The sequence below is a fragment of the Cydia amplana genome, chromosome 15 (assembly GCF_948474715.1).
Source record: "Cydia amplana chromosome 15, ilCydAmpl1.1, whole genome shotgun sequence".
NCBI lineage: Eukaryota > Metazoa > Arthropoda > Insecta > Lepidoptera > Tortricidae > Cydia > Cydia amplana.
The window spans coordinates 13,867,860-13,893,255 of record NC_086083.1 but is presented as its reverse complement, the minus strand read 5'-3'; the positions used below and the strand labels follow the sequence as shown (position 1 = coordinate 13,893,255).

At 39.0% G+C, this 25,396-nt stretch overlaps 2 protein-coding genes across 4 annotated transcripts in view; one reads left to right on the top strand and one right to left on the bottom strand.

Moving 5' to 3' along the window:
- The window catches only part of LOC134654625 (CAPA peptides), a 193,575-nt gene that overhangs the window by 11,064 nt on the left and 157,115 nt on the right, over positions 1-25,396 (bottom strand). The window lies entirely within an intron of this gene.
- LOC134654623 (torso-like protein) overlaps positions 1,972-25,396 on the top strand; it is a 63,457-nt gene continuing 40,032 nt past the window's right edge. For all 3 annotated transcript variants that reach the window (XM_063510091.1, XM_063510090.1, XM_063510092.1), the window contains exon 1: positions 1,972-2,295. The gene's annotated coding sequence lies outside the window, so the exon portion shown is untranslated. The remainder of the gene's footprint in view (positions 2,296-25,396) is intronic.

The window sequence follows — 25,396 nt, the reverse complement described above, 5'->3', positions numbered from 1 at the left end:
TTTAAAATCCTATTTTATTATTTTAGTGATAATTTAACAGTTATAGCTAGTCAAACAAATCTTGTCAGTAGAAAAAGGCGCCTACAGTTTTTAAATTTGCCGCGTTTTTCTACTAACACGATTTGCTTGACCAACTATAATACCGCGTTGGGTCGTTTTTATGTTTACCGTTAAATAAAAATTGTAAGTAGTGTCAATAAAAAAAATGGTTTGGGTTGTTGCACATTTTTACAATTATTGCATATTGGTCCAAGCCAATACTTACAGTAAAAAATTAGCAGTGAGGACTTGATCATAATAGTTAAAAATAATGCCATTAGAATTTAGAAAGGAATCTTAAAAATATAGCTGGTCAAAGTGGTGAAGCAAATCTTGTCAGTAGAAAAAGGCGACAAATTAAAAAATATATAAAGTCAGACCGTGAAAAGTCTGCAGCGATTTAGATAGTCCACGCAGTGCAAGTGTCATTTTAAACGTCAAACTTCTATGAAATTATGACGTATAAATAACACTTACACTGCTTGCGCTATCAAATCCGCTGCAGACTTTTCTTGGTGCAACTATAGACGCGAAGGGTCATCGTGCCATAGAAAATTTGAAATTCGCATCTTTTTCTACTGACAAGATTTGCTTGATCAAGTATACCTACATGGATTGGCTTAAAGGGGTCGTATCCAGGCCATAATTGTTAAAAAAAATACTTGCATGGATCGTTTGTGCTGATCATTATCACACCAAAGTAGAATTGACAACAGCTCTTAACTTAGTGATCCAAGTGAGATGAATTCTTTTTGCTGTTTATCTGAAGGATTTTAGTGTAGTAAATTTTATTTCTCAAAAGGATCCAAATGAATTGGATCATTTTCGTTAATAATATTAAGGATAAAAAGTGTGAATTACATTTTCTTAAAAATGATCCAAGCAGGTTGGATTTCTTTCGATAAAATAAATGTGGAGCAGTTCCGTAATTGATCGAATATAACTAAAAGGTTCCAAGAGAAATGGATACTTATTAGCGAATATATATTTTAACCCGTCCTACATGTGGGATGGTATCCCATGTTGATTAAAATATGAAAACGCAGTCTAAACTGGGCCTGTTTTTGCTGAATGAAAATAGACACCATAGAGACCTCTCTGGTATACTTAACTCATGTTTTGGTAATTTTGTGGATTGGATCTTTTACCTGTAACTACGTCCAATTAATAGGTACCTAAGAAATAAGTACATGATTCTACTACGTACTTAAAAGTATTTAAAATATTGCGCCATCTGTTCAAATCACTAAAAACCATAACGATGTGAATCCAAGAGGGTCACCATTTTGTTAGTTTGCACGGGCATGCATTAGTTCCGCTACTACCCGTAAGATGGCGCGTCCACATAAACCGGCAGTTAGACTCTCGCGCGAGCCACGAGACGAGCCGCGAGGCCCGCGAGCCGCGCCACGAGACGCGAGTATAAGCGGTGGGCTCGCGGCTCGTCTCGTGGCTTGCAAGCTCGTCGAGCTAATATAATTTAAACACTAACGGCACGGCATAAGGTTTATAACCGAATGACAAGCCGAACGCGAGTGTAACAGGAGTGTAAGCAGTGGACTCGCGTCTCGTGGCGCGGCTCGCGGCTCGTCTCGTGGCTCGCGCGAGAGTCTAAACCGAGTGTAACGCCATCTAGTATCGTTGATTAAATTAATATATGTATACGTTAGCATATTTTTTGTAACCATAATGGCGGATAGATGGCGGTACAACTGCATAAGTTAAAGTTTTAACTTTAATTTTGTCAATTATTAACTATGAATATTTTTATGATATTTAGAGTTTCATCGTGAAAAATTAATGAATAAGGAATTTAGCATTAGTAACAATATCGATGGAAGAAATATTTACTTCAGGTAATTTCAACTTGTTGCCCGACCAGTCGCAGGTCAAAACAAATACCTAAACCAAATCAACCAAATGCTCAATGCTCAGTCAGTGACCGGCCGCCGTGTGGATTGTTGGCGTCGTTCGCGAGTTTTAGACGCGCGCGGAGGAAAAAAACTTAAAACACAATTTCCTAAATGAGACTGTATCAGAGAACTACTTTTTTAAACAGTATTGTGCCACTAAAAGTCTGAAGTGATTGTTTTTAGTTCGGTCTGTTAGTTTTTTTGTAAATTGCTGTGATTTCGCGGTATCGTGTTCTATTGTTGAAAGCTACCGATGTTGTTGTTTTAAGAGGATGTTTTCGATATCGTCCATGTTCCTAGGGAATCGGTTTCTGGTTGGATTTTGATGGAATTATAATCTCAGGTAAGTTTGTTAATTTATATCATAACTAACCTAACAAGTTTCTTAAGAGTGAATTTTTTACTTGAACGACAGCTTGAATTTAAAAACTTTTTCACCACACCAACTGTCTCTCTTGTTTGTTCAAAAACTGATAGCAAAGTTGCATTTTATTCACATGCGAGGCAAAGTAATCAAATGATAATTTTGAGTTGTTTTCGTATGTTTGTTGGTAGAATTGCCTTTTAAATGATGATTTTGAATGATAAATATTTAATAACATTCATTTGGATTTATTTGAGGTATTTTCTTCGGGTTGGTGTGGTGAAAAATTTTGTGTTTCACTCGAGGGGCAAATTTCGTTTATCCCTCGTGGTTTGAAACCCTCGCAACGCTCAAGATTCCATTATTCAGACAATCAAACACAAAGACAAATCAGCCCTAAGGAACAACTTAGCAATTAAACTCTTTATGTTAACACCCCATTACCACCCATTACTTTAGTTCTATTTCTGCTAAAAGGACCCCAAATCTTTGAATAGTCGCTCGGAACCCAATCGTGACAAAACTGCGACACGACACAGCCGTAGCATCGCCCTACTTCCATAGACGAAAAAAGACAGCTCCGAGTCAAGATTGATCTATGTCAAGAGTCGTAAACTATCTATAGACATGGGCTACTACTTATTCATTTTTGAACACCTTAAGAGTCACACGAACCGCCGCCAGAAAGCCGCGATAAGCGCGCGTCATAAAATCGAAGTTAAGCTCTGATTAAGATAAGATAAGATTTCTTTATTGTCAAAGCTGTGCTGGAACAAAATATCACAAAAGTCCATCAGCTTGCCCATTTCGGGCGTACAATTCTAAACTAACCTAGTGCAGAAAAAGAACAATAACATAACATCATAACGATTCATTGTTTAAATATGTAGGTACATAAAATATTCATTTAAATTAGACATTTTTTGTTAACAGCCATTTCTTGAGCTTATTTTAAACGACATGCTTGGATTAAGAGCCAACAGGAGTGGTCATTTCTCCATACAAACGTACTCGACTGTTTCCTCCGTGGGTTTTGAAGCTAGAGCAATGATTTTTTCAACACAGATTAATATTGTCAATATCTGTGTCGGACCGTTTTGATTTTTTTGATATTTTTGTTTATTAAGGCGCTAGAGCCCTTCAAAAATGGCCAAAATGGCCTAATTGACTATGCCGCAATGAGAGGCGTGCTATTCAAAACTGATATCAATTAGTCAAAAAAGCAAAACGGTCCGACACAGATAATGTCATTATCATTTAGATTTCCAAATTTGGTTACGATTGGTTAAGTTTTGGAGGAGGAAACAGTCGAGTACGAAACCTCGATTTTTGAGATTTTTACGCAGGATTTTTCGCCTTGTCCTTATCGCACTAGTTTTAGGAGCCGCTTCCGTTAGCGAGACGGGTATATTTACCTAAAATATTTAAATTTCAGCTCTTGTTTCGTCTTAAGAGTCACACGAACCGCCGACAGAAAGCCGCGATAAGCGCGCGTCATACAATCGAAGTTAAGTTCTGACATTTCTTTATTGTCAAAGCTGTGCTGGTACAAAATATCACAGAAGTCCATCAGCTTGCCCATTTCGGGCGTACAATAATAAACTAACCTAGTGCAGAAAAAAAAAACAATAACATAACATCATAACGATTCATTGTCTAAATATGTAGGTACATAAAATATTCATTTAAATTATAGACATTTTTTGTTAACAGCCATTTCTTGAGCTTATTTTAAACGACATGCTTGGATTAAGTATGTACTTACCTACATAAAACATACTTACCTACTTAAACGTAGGTAACATAATATTTTATATATATCTCTAAACAATGCACACAAAAAAACGACACACGGTTTGTGTTTTCGTTGCTAAAAATTGTTATACAAACATATTAGAGCGCGTAGAAGTTTTGTACCAACGTAAAACCTCTACTCGCTACTATAGGTCGCAACCTACCCCAAAACCTACTAACATTACATTACTCTTCGTTTGCCTAAATTACTTAAGGGGCCCACTGATTATCAGTCCGCTGGACGACATCAGCCTATCAGTTAGAACAAAAAGTTGACAGTTCCGAACAACTGACAGGCTGATATCGTCCGGCCCCTTTAGTACCTAATCATAATCAATTTTGATATGTAATCAAATAATAGTTTGATTGGATAGTAGATTCAATACTAGATTAGTCAATAGGTGGTGAAGTTAGGTACCTATCGGGGATACCTAAGACAGGGTAGGGAGCTAGGTAGTAAGGTTCCATTGATCACATTTAAGGTAAGGAACCCTAATAATAAACACATTGTGACATGAATGAAACGTGAACAAATTAGCAATGTTTTGTAATGTTACATTAAGTAGGTAGGTATAGCCTGTTTGCCTTTTCAGGTTCTCTGCTGCTATTAATTAATTAATTAGGTTTGACAGGTTTGGAAATAAGTAGTTAATTGTCAACAATTGTTGTCCAAAAAATGCATTAGGTATATGTCGTAAAATTTAGACATTCCAAGATTTAACATTCAGTCGTTCCTCTTTTTCGAATCTCAGTCTTTGTAACTACGGGCGAGGTGGGATTAAATATTTCAGTACGTAAAACTCAAATACGAGTAAGAAATCGGGATATACATAAGTATCTGCTGAAACAAGAGTTCGAGTAGCGTTCATCATTATACATATTATGAGTATGTATGAAATATGTAGTAGTAGGTACCTATATTAATTATATATATTCGAGTATTTTTATTTGTGTATTCTACATTCTACATGTAGTTTATCAGAATTATTAATTGTTTAGTTGTTTACTAAGTTCTAATAAGTAAATTCCTTTTTCTCCTTGCACCAATTTTACATGTCTCTGTTTGGCCCTGGTTGACTGGTAGAGAATTCCATTAGGCATTAAGTCCGCCATTTATTTTATTTATTTATTTGTGTGTATTGCGCAATAAAGTTTAAATAAATAAATATACCTATATATTCCAGAGTCGTTAACTTTTATTGTATTGTCTACAGAAGCGACCTTTTTCTAAAATGTGTTTGACCCATTATTACATTCATTACAAAAAGAGCCTGTACGATACGGATTTTCCTCCGCTTGCCGAAGATCGGACTAATCACTGAGGCACTTAAAAAACTCAGCGGCTCTCAAAGTCTTCAGCGGTTCTTATGACAGTGACAGATTGCTGATCTTCACATCGGACTCGTTTTGCGATGATTGTCGTAATTGCGTAATTGGGTAAATTCATTCAGATGCAGCCAATTCTGCCAACATCCTTGAATAAGACATTTGCTTAATGAACCAGTAGCTGAGCCGTAATGATTAGGCTTTTTGATCGAGGTCGAAGTTTGTCACTAAGGATGACTCACGTAGACCGGGCCGTGACCGGGCTGTGTCCGGGCCGGAGCTTACTTTTCTATGACAAATGAGCACGTGATCCTTTCCATAGAAAACTAAGCTCCGAAAGCTCCGGCCCGGACACGGTCCGGTCTAACGTGAGTCATGCTTAAGTTTACCTAAAGGGTCACTCTATGGAACTTGCTAACTATGTAAACAAAAGTCACTAGTAAAGTGTCATTCTATGGAACTTGCTAACTTTGTAAACAAACCGCCATATTGAAACTGTCATAAAATATGAATTTACTAGTGACTTTCGTCTACATAGTTAGCAAGTTCCATAGAATGAAACTTTAAATTCATCATTCAGAGACAATTTCAATATGGCGGTTTGTTTACGTAGTTAGCAAGTTCCATGGTCTAATAAAACATGGTCTTCGATTCCCAGAGTGTCACTTGCCTACGTCACAATAACATTGCCACTTTATTTCAACATAACATGTTACATGGGTACATTATATCTATGGTTAATAAGTTAAAATATTTCTTTATAATTTTATAGTTTTCATTTATTGTATTTTATCTTAAATTTTACAATAACACGTCATTTTTAATTATTCGTTAGCAATATCTTCCGATTCACGAAAGAAATGTCAGACGTTCGGGTAATTCTGTTTACACTACTGGCAACACAGGATAGCGCTGTCACATTTGACAATCCGCCATTTTGTCCCTGACCGTCATCCTTGTCGAACGTGTGTTAATTGTTATTTCCTTCTCGCTCAGTGTCAGCAGTCGCAGTGTTTTCCAAACTTTTCACGTCGTAAGCTTGGTAATTAATGTTTTGTTACGAAAATGGTTGGCTGTTCTATTCGGAACTGTAAGAGTAGGAGTGAAAAGCGCAGTATAGATTTGTTTTATTTTACTATGTTTCTACATGAATAACTTAAAATTAATGCCGTTAAAATAATTTTCACTGTTGGTTAAAATTCTCCACATTTTAAAGTTTGAGAACCTGTAAACAGCATGATGACGTAGGCAAGTGACAGTTAGGTCATTCGCGAATCTCGGAAGAGAGTACCAGGCGGAATATATTATTATACCATGGCAAGTTCCATAGAATGACACTTGAATCTTTACCGTATCTTGCAGTCCTTGCACCGTGCTTTGCCGATAGCTAAACTTTTCATACTCTACGATCATCTTATACGTGCCCCTGCCCCACCTAGGGTTTGCATGACGGATCCGAAATGTATGGGAATACCCGCGGATCCGGATCCGATCCGGATAATTTCATACATTTCGGATCCGGATTGCAAACCCTAGCCCCACCCTGAGAATGTTTGCCATTCATTCTGCCTAAAAATTATCTGTTTCTCCACATGATTTGTTGGAGACCGCATAATTAATACCAACGTCCGAAAATTATATCTGCAAACGTATTTATTCATAATTTCCATTATATTCTCATTCATTCACTGTAACTTTACACTTAATTGCGTATTAAATGTATAAAAATAGTTATATCTCATTAATTTAAGCCCTTGTCCTAATTTGACTGTTGTTGTTAATTTTTAAAATCTAGTTATCCCGAATTTTGTTTTTCTTGAATGAGCTAGTAAGTGGTGGCAACTGTATTGGTTTATGAATTTTGTATAGACATTAGTTATAAGAAAAATGTACCGTTTGTGCCCAAATAAACATTAAAACATAATATGCAAAAATATCTAGTTTCTAAGCTACTCTATTACAAAATCTTGTTTTGCCGTCATTTGCCGTCCATGCACAAACATGAAACCTCTTCGAGTAGGTATTTGACGACCACTCCACCGTAGGTACCAAGAAACCTGTCAAACACTTGTAACAAAACCAGCTGCTTACTTTTTATACGCCACTTAGCGAACAGAAGTTAACCAAAACAAGCTTACTTAAACACCACTTAGCGAACACAAGTTGATTGGAAAATTAACTCGAAGACCGAAATGTCTCAAACCAGTTCGTAATGAATTAATGATGTCCTGTGTTTAGGGTTATGGAATAGAATACCCTGACAAGAGTCCGGATATAATCCAAAAATTTCTGACATTTCCCGGACGGCGTTTCTCTAAAAATCCCCGTTTCCCCTATTCCTTTCTTCTTTAATAAGACCTCCGTCTCTTAGATCTCGATTTATTTTTAATTTCTTAATTTTATTATGAACTGTTTTTGCCACCTTTCATGGGTCTCTGTCTCTAGTTAACTCGCCACCGTATGCTGTAGGTACAGCATAACCTTTTCCCTTTTACTCTGCCTAACTCCACATACGTATCTACCTCTTCACTATCACTACGTAGTATAAAACAAAGTCGCTTCCCGCTGTCTGTGGTCGGTGCTTATGTATGCTTAGATCTTTAAAACTACGCAACGGATTTTGATGTGAATTTAAACTGTTGTGAGACATACATGTCGCGCGAGTGACTTAAAACAAGTGAGTCTAAACCGTAAAATTATTCGATTTTGATGCGGTTTTTTTAATAGATAGAGTGATTCAAGAGGAAGGTTTATGTATAATTTGTTAACCCGTGCGAAGCCGGGGCGGGTCGCTTGAATAATATAAGAGGGTTAAGGTAATAGTCCTTAATTCAGCCTTGCTTAACTTGACGTTGTGATAATTATTAAGGTACCTACTTACCTACTCCACCTTAATGCTTATCGCAGCGTGAAGGGCTACAATAACAATCAATTTCCCTTATTTTTGCAAATGAATCAATAGAAGACTATTGAAGACAACAAAGTAATTTCTCAATCACTTGTTTAACAGATAATAGAAATAATGGCGGCAAATTGAAAGGCCAGGCCGTGAACCACGGCATTTCTGCTGCGTACTCGCAAAAGGTCTTATACACCTCCAATTTTAGTGTACCTAGTAAGTTTCTTCTAAATGATTTGACACGAAAATAATATTTATGTATACTTTGCCTACTAACAACTAACATTCAATAAGAAACTTGGAATTAGAATTTGTTTACATAATTTATTTAGGCTGTCCATCGCAATACAACGCGGCAACGCAACGAGCGTGATGGGCACCTTTGCGTCAGGGACAGCCCGGGACGGGTTTTAGTAAGTATTTATTTTTTATATTTTTAGTTTGTATTTATATTTAAGTTTTTGCAATAAATGTTCCTTATTTATTTGTGAGTACAGTACAATTTTAACCCTTAAACGGTCAAGGTTCTAAAAAATACCCCGATACCTAATCGCCTCTTTAAAGTCATAAAAATTGTGATCATTTTTGCCAATTAAAATGTAGGTAAGTGTGCCCCTATGAAGAGTTAACCTAAAGGTGACAGTCCATTTCCAACCGCAGCTGCACTACTGTTCATTTTATTATGGAAATTTACAGTAACAGCGACGCGTTCAGTACCAGTAGTGCAGTGCAGCTGCGGTCAGAAATGGAATGTTACCCTAGAACAAATTCAACCATTGTACATATGACATTTTAGTGCCACGTCATATCGCGCTATGGCTCAAACTTGCTCACTGGAAGTTATAAACTGTAAAGTCGTTAATGCATGAAGTTTTACAGGCGCATAAGTCGTATTAAAGCTGAGTGAGTGAGTCACGAGCTGTTTTGATCGTGAATCAAAGTTATGGTAAACATTGTGTTGGTTCCATTCTTTAGTACAAATACAAATAAACAAGTGAAGGTTTGCAGGGCCAAACAATAAATTGATAGATTGTGAAAAAGTACAGTTGAGTCATAGCGGTGTTTCAAAATTATTAAGACCTTTTTAGGGTTCCGTACCCAAAGGGTAAAAACGGGACCCTATTACTAAGACTCCGCTGTCCGTCCGTCCGTGCGTGTGTCACCAGGCTGTATCTCACGAACCGTGATAGCTAGACAGTTGAAATTTTCACAGATGATGTATTTCTGTTGCCGCTATAACAACAAATACTAAAAACACAATAAAATAAAGATTTAAGTGGGGCTCCCATACAACAAACGTGATTTTTGACCGAAGTTAAGCAACATCGGGCGGGGTCAGTACTTGGATGGGTGACCGTTTTTTTGCTTGTTTTGCTCTATTTTTTGTTGATGGTGCGGAAGTCCGACTCGCACTTGGCCGGTTTTTTATTTAGCCAGAGAAAAAGGGAAATTATTATATGCTTGAAAATTGGCATGTAACCCTTGGTATCGTATCGTATCGACGCAGTGACAGATGCTGGAATTAATATACTAAAGGGGCCCACTGATTACCAGTCCGCCGGACGATATCAGGCCTGTCAGTTGTTCGGAAATTACACCTTTTTGTTCTAATTGACAGGCTGATATCGTCCGGCGTACATGGTAATCTGTGGCCCCTTAACTGATAGGCTGATATCGTCTGGTGAACTGGTAATCTGCGGGCCACTTTAGGTACAAAAAATAAGACCAATCACACGAACTCTCTGCCAAAAAACCGCTCCCATACAGTTGAGAGCATAACTACGATTGTATGGCAGCGTCTAGGTTCGTGTCTCTAAATATATTGTAATAATATGGTCCGTCTATAATGCCACTGCCACGCTTGCCTTTATTGAATTTATATCACCTTTTATTTATTATCCCCGTTTTCTAAAGTCAAGGACACTGTTACCCTATTTTATTTATCCTTTACATCATCATCATCATCATCCTCCTAGCGTTTGTCCCGTACTGTGACGGGGTCCGCTTTCCTGCTTTTCTCCTTCCACTTCGCTCTATCCCGGACATCGGTTTCTGCCAACCCACAGGCGTTTAAATCTTTGGCGATGACATTACGCCACCGCTGCCTTGGTTTGCCCCTCCTGTTCGGGCCTCCTTCCTCCCCCAATCCTTTACAATTTGGGTAAAATTAGGTAGATACTAGTGATGTACCGACTATTGATTTGGCCGACTAGCCGACTAATCGGCGCTCGGATGGCCGATTAGTCGTTAGTTTGGTCTAAGTTCGGTTCAAATGCACTAAAAAACAATCCTTTTACCCTTTCGTCGCGCTATTTATCATATAGTAACGCTAAAAAAATAATAAAAAAATCCCAAGGTTATATTTTATACGGCGACCGCACAATCGGACATAAAAAAGCGACCACAAGGTCAATAATTTCGGACAAAAGTTTTCGTTAGCACCCTAAATAAAAATTTGGGTAAAATAGGTAAAAAGCTTATGTAAATATGTGCTGTTTATTTCTTTTTGCCCTGTTTTTCTGTCACTTATGAAGTGCCGACTAATTGGCCATTTTTGCCGACTAATCGCCGACTACAAATGGGGCCGAATAGTCGGCTTTCCCGACTAGTCGGCGACTACCTAGTCGGTACATCCCTAGTAGATACATATGCATTGTTTACTAATAGGGTAAACAATGTAAATTGTAAACATTCGATCTCCGCGTCGGCAAGGTGAACTGGCTCATTTGAGTTTTTGTGAGTACCATTTGGACTACGTACTCGTACTGTCCCCTGTCCATTTGTCAGTTGAAAGATGAACAGCCAATAATCCTTTCCAAAAAAGAAACTGTGTAAATGTGAGAGTTATAGCTTTACTGCCTTTTTGGTACTCAAAACATTACAACTGCCAGACGGGAAGAACCAATTTAGAGTGATCTTTTATGAGGTCAATTGTGCAGTGACTTAGGTTCGGATCTCAATTGGGTTGGGACGAATTGGGGGGATTTGACGAATTAGCATTAATGAGGAACTTAATAGACTTATTTTTAAACTGTTTAGATGACCACATTGACCACGGTTTCACTCGCTTAAATGACGGGCCTGAAACATGTCGCCAATAGCGACTAAAAATGTAAGCGAGTGAAACCGTGGTCGTCAAAACAGTTTAAAATATGTCACACGAAAGTTTAATTTAGACTTATTTTTCTAGGTTCCTTCATGATAAACGTTGTTACAAAGGGCTTTTATGCCCTATGAGTGATATATGTAGAGGCAAATAGGCAAAACAAACTCTCGATAAGGTCTCAAAGGTCTCATGCCAAGAAAACTATAGTGAAGCTTCTTACATTGGTTGGTTATATGGCATTCAGGCAAGTAGGATCCTTATTTCAGATAACAAAGTCCTTTTTTACGAGAAGACTATAAACTTAAAATGTTCCTTTGTAATGCTGATTGCTTAATGACTATTTAATTGTTGATGATTCACACAGTTATTTATCAGAAATAAGACGTTTAATAATTAAGAATGGGAATTTACCTGCTTGATTTTGTAAAGTTACTCTTTCAATATTGTTTTAAAGTTTTAATGCCTTAGACACATTGTTTTACTAGTGTTTACTGTTTACTATAATTAACCCAATTGGTTGTCCATTATATAATTTTTCTGCGGCAAAACAATCAAGAAGAATTAGCAAGCTGAAGTGGCAGTGGGCTGGCCATATCTCACGAAGAACCGACAACCGCTGGGGTAAACGTGTTCTTGAGTGGAGACCGCGCCTCTACTCGGCAAACGTAGTGTAGGACGCCCTCCGACCAGGTGGGATGACGATCTGCGAAAGACTGCAGGCAGATGCTGGATGCGGCAAGCTGAAGACAGGGCGCTTTGGCGCTCTTTAGGAGAGGGCTACGTCCAGCAGTGGACTAATATAGCCTGATGATGATGATGATGATGAAAACAAATCAAAACTAAAAATTGCTTTTGCAAAAACCGTGTAAAACCCTAAAACCAGGTAGGTAGAGCACAAGGTTTTTAATTAAGTAAACTAAAAATATATCATTGACCTGGGCCCGTTTCTTAAAAGCTTGTAACTTGTAGGTAATACAACCGGGGGCCCGTTTCTCAAAAGCTTGTAACTTAAATTCAAGCGGACGTCACTTTACTTTTTGACAACTTTTGTTACAAAGGGACTTCCACTTGTATTACAAGTTACAAGCTTTTGAGAAACGGGTCCCGGATGTCATTTTTTGACTGCTTTTGTTACAAGCTTTTGAGAAACGGGCCTGAGGTAAGAAGCAGCAGTAAGTACCTAGTTCATTAAATTAATAACAATTGTAAACTACGAAATGATGATCACTAAAGGTTCTGGAAATACCAACGCACGTGAGATAATTGCTTCGCAAAGGTTACTCGCCGACTTTTGCAATGGCCATTACCATCATAAGGCTTCAAAAACATTCTGTATTCCTATTTTAATCAATTATTCATGAAGTGGAGTTGTTACTGACTAAATAATTCTCTGGAAACATCTTCACATTTAATTCAAGAGAGATACAATAATGATTTTCAATACCGACGACTTTCTTTGCTCCGATATTCCTATCTAATGACACAATCAAATTTTCAAATCTCACCTAGAGACTCACCTCACAGGTCTCAAGTGCGTACCTGCGTACATACAATACTAACTATCTATAGAGCTTTATTAAATTATACAACGAGACTTAATCAAATCAGTGTTAAAATCAGTGTTATCTATAGAGCTGCTTATGTCAAGCTGCCTTTAACCCTTTGACCGCCAAAGACGTCAAGTGACGCCAGCCAATACCATCAATACCACCTTCGTGCAAGGTTCACGATGACGCGCCGCACACGATCAGCGTGGCCGTTCAAAGGGTTAAACTAAACCGGCAGCGGTTGACGGGTACCCGACTTGCATACTAACGGTTCTCGGCTAGTCCTCGGTCATTCACGCCGCAGTTGCGGTCCTAAAGTGGAGTTCAAGGAACCGTATAGTTGCAGAGAAACTTACTAGATCTTAACAGTTTTGGATGATTCACGGTTAGTTTCACTAGACATATCGACCGGGATATGAACCGTGATTACCTTTTACACCCATCCGCTATCATCAGTTACCCGTGAACAAGATGCGTCGAAATATCGGGAGCTTACAAAAGGTAATCACGGTTTATATCCCGGTCGATATAAGTTTACTAGATCTTGTCAACATATCCTTATATTTATGATAGAACCTGTGGATAGAACCGAATAGAACATTAAATTTGTCGAACTCGTTTCGATTGCGCCGTTCATGTACCTACCTACTCGTAGAAGTACCTAATATATCTGTGTATTCTATAAGTACAAGCTGATGTACCAATTTTTTGCCGCAAATTCCACCTTATTTCTGCACGCGCTTATCAATCTTATCACATCAATGTTAGTCAAGTTACTTACCTATTATATAATAGTGTAGGTATGTACATACTTTGTGTGTAGATACTTTTAACCTCTAGTCTTACCCGTTACTTTTGATGCTGTCTGTACCTTTGTCAATCACGTTGCGCGACGGCTCCACTTCAACAATGTTACACTTTACACGTTTTTCCACATTTTCTATACGTAAGCGCATTCTTGTATAATTTCTAAGGTTATAATTGCCAGTATACATTACGGGATTTAAATGAACACCTTATTGATTAAAATATTCCTTAGATTGCTACCCTTAGGGTCACTTGTCCAATCCCACATACCGGGGCCGGGATTAACCGGTTAAACCTGGAGTTACCATCATGGTTACCATTACAATTTGACACTGGGTTAACGGTTTAACCGTTTAACACACAATCTAACGAAATAAAACAAAAGCTATAACTAAAATGTAGGTGCCATTGATTAAAAAAAGACTGCCAATTTTTCTTCTAATAAACGTCATATTTTCGTAGCAATTTTACGTTTGTGCTTTCCACACTGCCATTTTAAAGTTCGTGCAGAGTTACTTTGGTCTGGCTCTAGGCGCGCGATGATGAATGTTTGTCTGCATATTGTCTGTAACCGTCGGCCTAAACTTGCCGCAGTGCCAAGGGCGTCCTTTCACCGATGCGTTGCGTACGCGCAGGTGCGGGGAAATGCGGTGCAAGGTCGCTAGCCACACTACATTACGTGGCAAGTGCAACATAACGTACGAGGGCTGTTTGATAAGTACCCGTTTATGAAAAAAATAATCAGTTGTTTTTGTTTATATGCATTTATTTTTCTTCATAGTCTCCTTTTAACTCTATACACTTGTTCCACCTATATTCAAGCTTCAATAAACCATCCAAAAAGTATGATTTCGGAAAGTCATTAAAATAGGCCTCTGTGGCGGCAATGACTTCGTCATTTGATCCAAATCGCTTACCACCGAGCCATTTTTTCAGGTTGGGAAACAAAAATAAATCGCATGGGGTCAAATCTGGAGAATACGGGGGGTAAGGCAATAGGGCGTAGCGTAATTGTGTTAATTTAGCCATCACAACTCGAGACGAATGAGCTGGTGCGTTGTCGTGATGAGACAGTACTTTTTTATTTTTTAAATGGGGTCGTTTGTCCTTCAACCCAGCGTCAAATTCATCCAATAAATTGGCATAGTACTGCCCTGTTATCGTTTTCCCCTTTTCTAAGAACTCAATATGTATAATACCCTGCGAATCCCAAAAAACGGTCGCCATGACCTTTCCAGCCGATGGAACGATTTTTGCTATCTTTCGCGCAGGTTCACCCGGTAAAATCCACTGCTTCGACTGCCCTTTCATTTCCGGGGGGTAGTGGTGACCCACGTTTCGTCTACGGTCACGAAACGACGCAGAAACTCCTTCGGGTTACGTTTGAACACGGCCAAACACTGCTCCGAAGTAGTCAGTCGGTTCCGTTTTTGCTCCTCCGTGAGTAAACGCGGCACCCACCTCGCCGATACTGTCTTCATACCCAATTTTTCTTCTAATATGTTTTGTACCCGCTCGATTGGAACATTTACAGCATCAACGATTTCTCGAAGTTCAATTCGGCGGTCGGCTAAAACGATATTTTCAATTTTCTTAACCATATCGTCTGTAGTCACCTCAATTGGGCGGCCTGGGCGATCCTCATCAAAGACGGTTGTTCTCCCCCGCTTAAACTCGTTAAACCAGTATCTGACGGTTGTCATAGAAGGAGCACATTCATGGTAAACCGCTTGCATTCTTACTTTTATTTCATCACATGTTTTTCCTTCCAAAAACAAGAATCTAATTACAGACCGATACTGCTCTTTCTCTATTTTCACAATTTTAAGTTCACGCTTTCACTGAATCGCTGTCAAATGAGAAAAAAACAAAAGAATGCTGTTTTTTTTTAAATTTTCCCACCTCTGAAAAATGGCTTAAAACGATTGTATACATATTTTCGGCCCGTGATATTAATACATTTGGAAAACGGGTACTTATCAAACAGCCCTCGTATAGTGAGGCCAATTCGATGTACAATAACTTGCAGAGATAAGTGACCCCCCTGCATAGAAATTTGTTTCCAGGTTGGGCGTTTTGCGAACGAGGGAATATTAACTATAGTTGGTCAAACCAATTTGTCAGTCAGTAACAACCAGGAAAACTATACATACTCATCCTTTTCTTTTGGGTGCTAGTACTAGTGTAAGACAAAGATAGTATGATTAACTCTGTCTATGTTTGAAATTAGACAGTCCTTTGGCAAACTATAAATCACATCATTTACTTAGATATCAAAATGTACATGCATTTGGTTCGTTCTTGTCCGTACGCGTACGAGACACACGGGTGAATGATAACAAAATGATAAGATTAAATTGACCTCAGGGGTTTGTTTTTTAACGTTTAGCCATTTATTTAGCTCTGATCATACTGAACAAGTTTTAAACGGGCCCAACTCCGAATTAGTCGCGATAAACTGACTGTTTTTTCGCGATTGGACATCCTATTTTTCTATGACTTTGGAATTGATCCCATCCCAAAATAGAAAAAATCGCCTCGCAGAGATAAATCAACTGGTAGGTATAAATAATATAATTTGTTTATCTAAATAATATCCTTCAATGTCATAATAGGCGTGACAAATTGCTGATGATTAAATTATAATTACTTACACATTTAATAGCTCGTCCAACACGAGTAGTTACCTACTTATTATTATACCAACCTGTTTTCGTTTTTGCTTACCGTTTTTACTTGTCCTTTTTGCTTAATCAGCTATCCTCACTGGTAAAACCTGCTAATTTTGTAGTAACACGCTAAAACATCTCCATTAGATAATAACGGCTTATTTTCAAACCTATTCAAGTTCAATTATCGTACCTATTGCAATAAAACAATAAAATTATAACAGGTTAATGCACGAAGGTATCGATGAACAATTTTAATTACTTATGACAAAATTATCTTTGCCGTTATCAGAGTCGTTGCTGTTGCTAAGATATACTTACGGGAACGCGTTTAGTCCTAATTTTACTCGTCACAGATAAGTTTGTAACGTCACGTGCGTTCGAAACTTGAAATCTCGGAGGTCGTTCAAAAGTGCTGTGCCAGAGACAATACGTTTTTTTTTAACGGCGTGAGACACGTTTTGTGGCAGTTCCTGCTGTGCGTCACGTTTTTGCGTCACGTAGTGTGGATCAGCATAGTGAGTAGGTTTTTATAATTGGTTTATTCATAACGTTGGAAATATGAATTAAGATTTCTATAGTGAATTTCATTACCTACTCGAATCTCGGGCCCGTTCAAATTACACCGTATACTATTTGTTTTATATTAAGGTCATACTCGTAGTCTATTGGGATTAAGGGATACGAAAATACTCTGATGATTCCTTAAAAGTGTTTCTCTTGTCCCGATGTTTGTCAAGCTTTTCTAAGAAACTCAGATAAAACCTTAAAGGTTCCGTCACAGAGGCGCGTTTTCCGGGCGGGGCGTGAGCGGAGCGTGAGCATTTTATATGTAAAAGCGGCGCGCCCCGCTCACGCCCTGCCCGGAAAACGCGCCTGTGTGACGGAACCTTTAAATTGCGCTTGAAACTCGATCTAACTAACTTCAAAACAAATATGTGCAACATAAATTGCAACCTATTACCTGTCAATAAAATTTAATAAATAAACAGCTCATGTACGTATTAAGAAGAGCTTAAGTGACAGTAATGTTAAGCTACAGTATGACTTTTTGTATGGGTTTAACAGTGACAAAAGAAGCTGGTCGTATCGTAGGGTTATGTCATACTTACAAGCGCAATGGGTTACGTTGTATCAGATTTAGAAATATGTAATAAGGTCAAGTTTGGTAAACTTGTTGGTTTAATTTGCACTGTGAATTAATCGTATCCGTCATGTTTTAAACCCTTTTTCTAGGATTTTTCATCATATTCTAGTAACCTAATGACAATATTAGACCGGCTCAAAGAAACTTTACGTTCTTATGAAGACCCAACGTGTATATACTTATCACGTTATTCTACCTTGACCGTCATGCCGTGTTAACACAAACACATCAACCAATACCATGGTCGCACTTCGTCGTACAAACAATTTGTTCCTCTCGTACTTCAACATGTACTTGTAGCATTGATGACGATATGTATATGTGCATAATCGCATCATCTTCATCATATCAGCCCTTTTTACCGCCCACTGCTGTGCATATGCCTCTCTTCTAGTACGCCACTTGTCCCGGTCCTGAGCTAATCTCATCCAGAAGTGACCCGCAATCTTCAAGATGTCGTCCACACAACGAGCCAACAGACGCCAGGCGCTTCTTTAGTCCACCTGCCATCACTCTGCCTAATTGCTTACATATCCCATACTTGACGTAGCACTCTTGACTCTAAAATCCTTTTTTTTTTTTGCATTGAACCGAAGGAACTCTAAAATACTTTTTACCTCCAATGATTGGAAGCCTTCAGCCCGCATGCCGCCGCTCTGCCTTGACCGTCATGCTAATGAGGATGTTAGCCAACCGCCAATGGCGAATACACGCGAAACCCGTCTCACTAACTCTTACAAGCCGGGGTTAAATAAAAACAAGCAATTTATTTACATATTTACTAGCGACCCGCCCCGGCTTCGCACAGGTATTTCAACGAATTTACACAAAACCTTTACAAATTATACACCAAACCCTTCCTCAAGAATCACTCTATTAATAGGTGAAAACCGCATGAAAATCCGTACGGTAGTTTTTGAGTTTATCGCGAACATACAGACAGACAGACGCAGCGCGACTTTGTTTTATAATATGTTGATATATCATAATTTTATATGGAGATTTGGAAAAGCTAAGCGTAAAACATGTCCAATCCAAAATGATACAAAGTTACAAACACAATGATGAGATGTGTAGATAATATTGATCATCTCTCATGCTTAGCAACTACCTAAGTATAATTACTTATATGAACTTATATCCATAACGGGCAATCACCTTTATGTCCATGCTATTTTGACTTGGTGGGATATGCTATATTTTTTACCGATTTTCGAAAAAGAGGTCCTATACGAACCAAGTACCGTGGTCGTGGTTTAACATGTTTGATTCAGCATCATGCGCTCACTGCTGAGCAAAGGAATTAGGCAACTTGCGGTTATGTTGCTCAAGTTAATATAGACAAGTTAACCAATATACCAAGCCAGTAAACAGTTTAATCTACATTTGTGGCTGAGTGTAATGTATCAAATAACCGAATCAACCGTCAACTGTCACCAGAGTTGCGAAAATCAATCGCCATGCAGGTCACAGAAGGTCGACCCACTTACCCAAACTTAAAACTTAAGTAATAGTACGATAAGTTACTCGTTACTTGATTCTTTACTTTCATCTCATCATCATCACTATCACATTTAAGTGTGCGTGAACTGTTGAGAGCAACACAAAAGCTCCCGGTTTGTTCCTGCTTATACATACACATCTAATTATGTAAAAATATTTCTAACTCATACTAAATAGTTATTTTCGACACAAGTGCGGTAAAGAGGAAATTCGAAACGAGTGGCGATAAATTAAAACACGACCGTAGGGAGTGTTTTAAATCGACACGAGTTGCGAATTACCTATTCGCACGTGTATCGAACAACGTTTTGCAATACATATGGCACTTTAAAGTTTCGACACACGCACGAAAAGTGCTATTTTACGCACTAGTGCGGAAAAGTAGCCCCATATGTACTGTAAAAATCTTTTTGAGTAAAGTATCATTTGTACAAACAGCAACACTCTTAACAGTCTTAACTGTCCATCGGTGGACTGTGTGCCTTTTGTAATAAGGTTTACCGATGGACAGTTAACAGTGTGGGCGATGGTACAGTCGCCATCAGATATATCTGATCGGGCAATGTGTTCACAATATCTGAACACGCACTCTAACGCCCTGATAATAGAGGCGTGTTCAGATGTTTGTGAACGCCCTAGCTGCACCGATATATCTGACGTCGACTATACGATGTTAACATCGCCTTAAACGCAACTCTAAATACCTATGACCCGTAAATATACCTAGTTAAAGACGAACATAATGCCTTTAAAAGATGGTTACGGTCACCGTTGGAGTTGGAGCGGTGACAATTTTCTTTGACAGCTCATTACAATAGTCACATTATGCCTGGAGTTTAGTACTAGCTTTAAGATTAGGCACGCTTCAGTTAGTTAAAATGGATTTAACATGGTTGGAACATATTCTTGCAACGTTGTTGGTAACAAGCACACTTACATTTAAAAACTAACAAACGCGTAAAATAACAAATGCGCTATCTTCAAAAAAGGCGGCCAACAAGTACCTTAAGGGGCCCACTGATTACCAGTCAGCCGGCCTAGCCAAGGTGACGATCGCTATCGCTTCGCCATCGAATCGCTTTGTGTCTCTCTATCACTCTTCTATATTAGTGTGATAGTGACAGTTGCGTTTCGTTCGCTACGTAGCGTTAGCGATTGGCATGTTGGCTACGCGGCCAGTCCGCCGGACGATATCGGCCTGTCAGTTCAGTTGTTGGGAGCTGTCAACTTTTTGTTCTAAAGGGGCCCACTGATTAACAGTCCGCCGGACGATATCAGCCTGTCAGTTGTTCGGAACTGTCAACTTTTTGTTCTAACTGACGGGCTGATGTCGTCCGGCGGACTGATAATCAGTGGGCCCCTTTAGTCACATTACTGTCCGCAATCTCAGCTGCATTTTTGCGATAGTGTATGTAGAATTGAAGACTTATTTTGTATTTCATGCATATTTTAAAATGTCCAAGTCGAATCGCGTCTGACATTCGATCGCCGAAACATCTATTTAAAAACACGGAAATTCGACTCGTCCGATCAGAGCCAAACGTGAGTTGACTTCATTAATATTGACGTTGATTTAATGGAATTACACAAAAAATAGGTTGATCAGCAGTTTACGGAAATTTATAGATCACTTTGATTGAGTAATTTGCTAGCTTGCCTGGCTAATTACGAAACTACGAGTACTAAGTGGTTGTCGTAAAATACGTCTTCATTGTCATCCGGAATTGTGTTTTTACTTACCCAACTTTTATGTTAATGCATGTGGTAAATAATGCGATGGATATGTCGGCGGCCGATCGTAAGATCAGGCAGATCGTAATGTTCCTGTGTAATGTTTTGACGATAGTGACATTAAACCAATATATAGGTAGGATAGGTTCGTTAGGTTGCTTTAGATGCCCGAAGGGCAAACTGCCCAGAAATAGGAGCCCCGCAGCGGGGCTCCGTCGACTCAGGAAACGGGTCAAAGATTTTCACGTTTCACGATATGCCTAGGAATTTCACGATATGCCTGATCTTACGATCGGCCGCCGACAGATAGACCAAATTCGCTCAGCTCTTGATACAACACTCCACGATGCCACATTCGGCGACAGACAGAAGATGGTGGCGGCAGATTGTCAATGAGAAGCTGCTCCCTAGAAGTGGCCTCGATCCTCATTGAGGAAACCCATGCCACAGAATAAATAATAGTACTAGGTACCGATGCAAGGAGGGAGGGAGTAAATAAAATACTGATAACAGATTCGCATGATATTATATGTAGCATCGATTTTAATTAACTTGATAAAAGAAGCAAAGAAGCTATGCTTTTGAAAGTAGAAAATAAATACGCTTTCAGAAAATTTACAAATAGCTATGAAGCTTAATCTGCAATTGACATTGTGTAGTTATTATTAACCACGTTTAAATATTGTAACACTCTACACAGACGATGGAGATTCAGTGAATTAGCTGATTGCACAGAAAAGTGACAGAAATCATAGTGCGATTTTAATTAAATATTTGCTTGATAACAATGAATTAGGGAACTCAAGGTAAAGCCTTATGAAATGAAGATTCCCAAATATTAACAAACAATAGGTAGGTCTCGTACAATGGCGAATTTCTTAATTGGCCTGCGCCTCGACCTGTTATTGTTCGGATATAACAAAAATTCGCTTTCGAAATCCTTCAAATGAAAACAAAACAATAAATTTTGCAAGTCTTTACTTCCAAGGCGAGCCTCGAAGTATACTCCACAAGTTCAAAATGCTGAAAAATAGAGATTTTTACTCCTAAAAATAAGTGTGATACCTCATTCGATTCGGAATGATATATAGGAAAATGTATTCGAATCTTATATTAGCACACAAAAACAGTTATTATAGACAAAAGAAGGCGGAAATAAATAGGTATTTCTTTTTTCGCATATATCTCAAAAAGTATTAATGTTTAACATATCTAAATAGAATATTATTAAAGAGCAGGAAATTTCAAATATAATAAAAGTCCTGACTTGCCTTATAGGTATTCACATCAAACCAATGACGCCAAGAAATCAATCATGCAAGCTAATACTCCTAGCATATAACAATCATAAAATTGTAATTCCAATACGTGGAATCTTACGTCACGCTATACATTTTCCTTCTACCATGTCAACCTTCAATAAATCACAAGTGCTCACGGCATCACCTCCGTAATGTTTGCTTCAAATGCATACTCGTCATTTTCCGGATTTAATAACCTTCCAACGAGATGATTGCTTTCATACTAAATAACCTCATAAGTCACTTTAAGGATGACTCACACGCTAGACCCGGCCGGGGCTGGGTCGAAGCTTCCGACGCTTCGCTTTCTATGGAAAGCACCACATAATCACCGATGTACCGCAGAAGCCCGGGCCCGGGCCGTTCTAGCGTGAGTCATCCTTAAATTGGGCCCATTATAGAACCTTGTTAGACACTGTGCCAAGAAGCAAGGAAAGCTACAAAGACCAATCCGCAAACCAAACTGACGACTGGGGTCGTAGAACTTACATATTCGTAGCAGGAGTGAAAAAGATAGTAATATAATCTCGACGGTCGAGACTCGACCGTTTTAATTTGCAGATAGTATAGTAAATAAGTTATGGTAACAAAAGGCGGCAAGTGAAGGCCGAAGTACAAAAACTGGCCTTATTTGAGCTCGGTTCGAACCGGTTGGGCCTTCATGGCGACATCCTACGGTATCGTGTTCCAGGAAAAATGCATCTTTGATACGACGATGACATTGTTGATGGTATTTTGGTTGTACCTAAGTGGTTTTGAAAATTAAGATTTAAGTAATAAGGTTATTTCATATGGAGATTTCCTACAGGTAATAGGTACTTAGTTAGAATCCAACCTATAACAAATGGGCCTTTTTTATCGGCTATTTTAAGCCTATGTCGATGTAATGACCGATCTTCATTCTATACTTCTGTATAGAGGATTCAACGTAACCGAACTATTCATAAAACCATTTTGAATCGACCCTGACCCCTAAATCAAATAATTGGTAACAATAACAACTACGCGTAATCGAACATCAGACTTAATTATGTCTACTGAAAGTACGACTACTGACTGGACCTCCTACAGTGCAGCAGTAATAACTGCTTCCAAAAAAGTACCATAGCTATTATTAATTCTTATCTGAATATGAACTTATTTCTCAAGGATTTCACGGTTTCATGGAACAAATTGGAAGTACACTGCTGTTCTGAATATTACGTCATAAATTGAGTCGAACAACAACTCCGAATTCCGAACAACTGACAGGCCGATACCGTCCGGCGGACTGTTAATCAGTGGGCCCCTTTAAACTCGGGTAAATCCATCTGTCAGATTATGCGATTTTGGTATTAAGAAGCGGTAATAGGGTTAGATATTTGCTGAGTGGGTCGAAAGGATTTAACCGAGTTTGAAGTTAAGCTACTCAATTGCCAAGGCATTGTGACTTTTTACAGTTTTTACTGCCGAAGGAGTAGGTATTACGTTTTTCAACTGTGTATAATCTAGACTATGTATGTGTGTAGGTATTTGTATGTAAGATACTTTTGACTGTTTTTAAAGTAACTACTTGGTATTGCTTGCGAGGTATTCAACTTGTTGATTTATCATCCATTTTCTCGCCAAACTCATAGCATTGTCTCGGAACCGCTAGCTTGTTAGAGCTGATAGGATCGTTGTCAAGCCACACGTCTTCATTGTACTGTTGGTTCTCAGGCAATAAAGTTGCGTTAGTTAAGTTCGCTTCTTGGTTCATGCCAATATCAGGCCACTGGAACGAACTTAGGGTTCATTTAGACGTTTGATTATGATTGCCTCCATAGTAGCGGACTTTGCGTCAGAAGTATTTACTATTCGTAATAATTTTACAGAAAGAGATGTCCCAATATGTATTTATATGGCGGCAGTTATTTTCGAGGCATTGTTCTAAGCGCTACAAAATTGATGTTGTTTAAGTATACTAGTTTTACTAGTTTTTCTTTAGTTTAGTAAAATTTTCTTTAGTCTTGGCAGTGGCAGCGGAAAAAACCCTTAAGCGCCGTAAATACACTGATCTCTTAAACATATATAAGACCTAGGACCGTGCAGCCGTGACGGTCACAGCCTTTTTCAGGGCCTAAAAAAAGACTTCTTGAAATGTCGTGTGACCATAAGGCTGGCTCATTCCTAGGCATTCAGCATGGGAATGTAGCCCGCCTTATGGGTGTCGGAGGCAGATCGTAAAATCGGCCATATCGAGATATTCCTAGGCATACCATGAAACGCCGCCATTTCATGATCTGACTAGCTACTACCAGCCATATCGTTCAAACATCAACGTTTGACGATTTGCCTAGCGACGTTTAGGCATATCAAATAAGTAGGGTGTGATATTCCTAGGCATATCATGAAACGCCGGCATTTCATGATCTGCCTAGCGCGACCATCAGCCATATCGTGCAAACTCAAGGGGTGATATTCCTAGGCAGATCATGAAACGCCGGCATTTCATGATCTGCCTAGCGACGACCAGCCATATCGTGCAAACCTCAAGGGCTGATATTCCTAGGCAGATCATGAAACGCCGGCATTTCATGATCTGCCTAGCGACGACCAGCCATATCGTGCAAACCTCAAGGGGTGATATTCCTAGGCAGATCATGAAACGCCGGCATTTCATGATCTGCCTAGCGACGACCAGCCATATCGTGCAAACCTCAAGGGGTGATATTCCTAGGCAGATCATGAAACGCCGGCATTTCATGATCTGCCTAGCGCGACCACCAGCCATATCGTGCAAACCTCAATGGGTGATATTCCTAGGCAGATCATGAAACGCCGGCATTTCATGATCTGCCTAGCGACGACCAGCCATATCGTTCAAACCTCAAGGGGTGATATTCCTAGGCAGATCATGAAACGCCGGCATTTCATGATCTGCCTTGCGACGACCAGCCATATCGTGCAAACCTCAAGGGGTGATATTCCTAGGCAGATCATGAAACGCCGGCATTTCATGATCTGCCTAACGACGACCAGCCATATCGTGCAAACCTCAAGGGGTGATATTCCTAGGCAGATCATGAAACGCCGGCATTTCATGATCTGCCTAGCGCGACCATCAGCCATATCGTACAAACCTTAATGGGTGATATTCCTAGGCAGATCATGAAACTCCGGCATTTCATGATCTGCCTGGCGACCACCAGCCATATCGTGCAAACCTCAATGGGTGATATTCCTAGGCAGATCATGAAACGCCGGCATTTCATGATCTGCCTAGCGACCA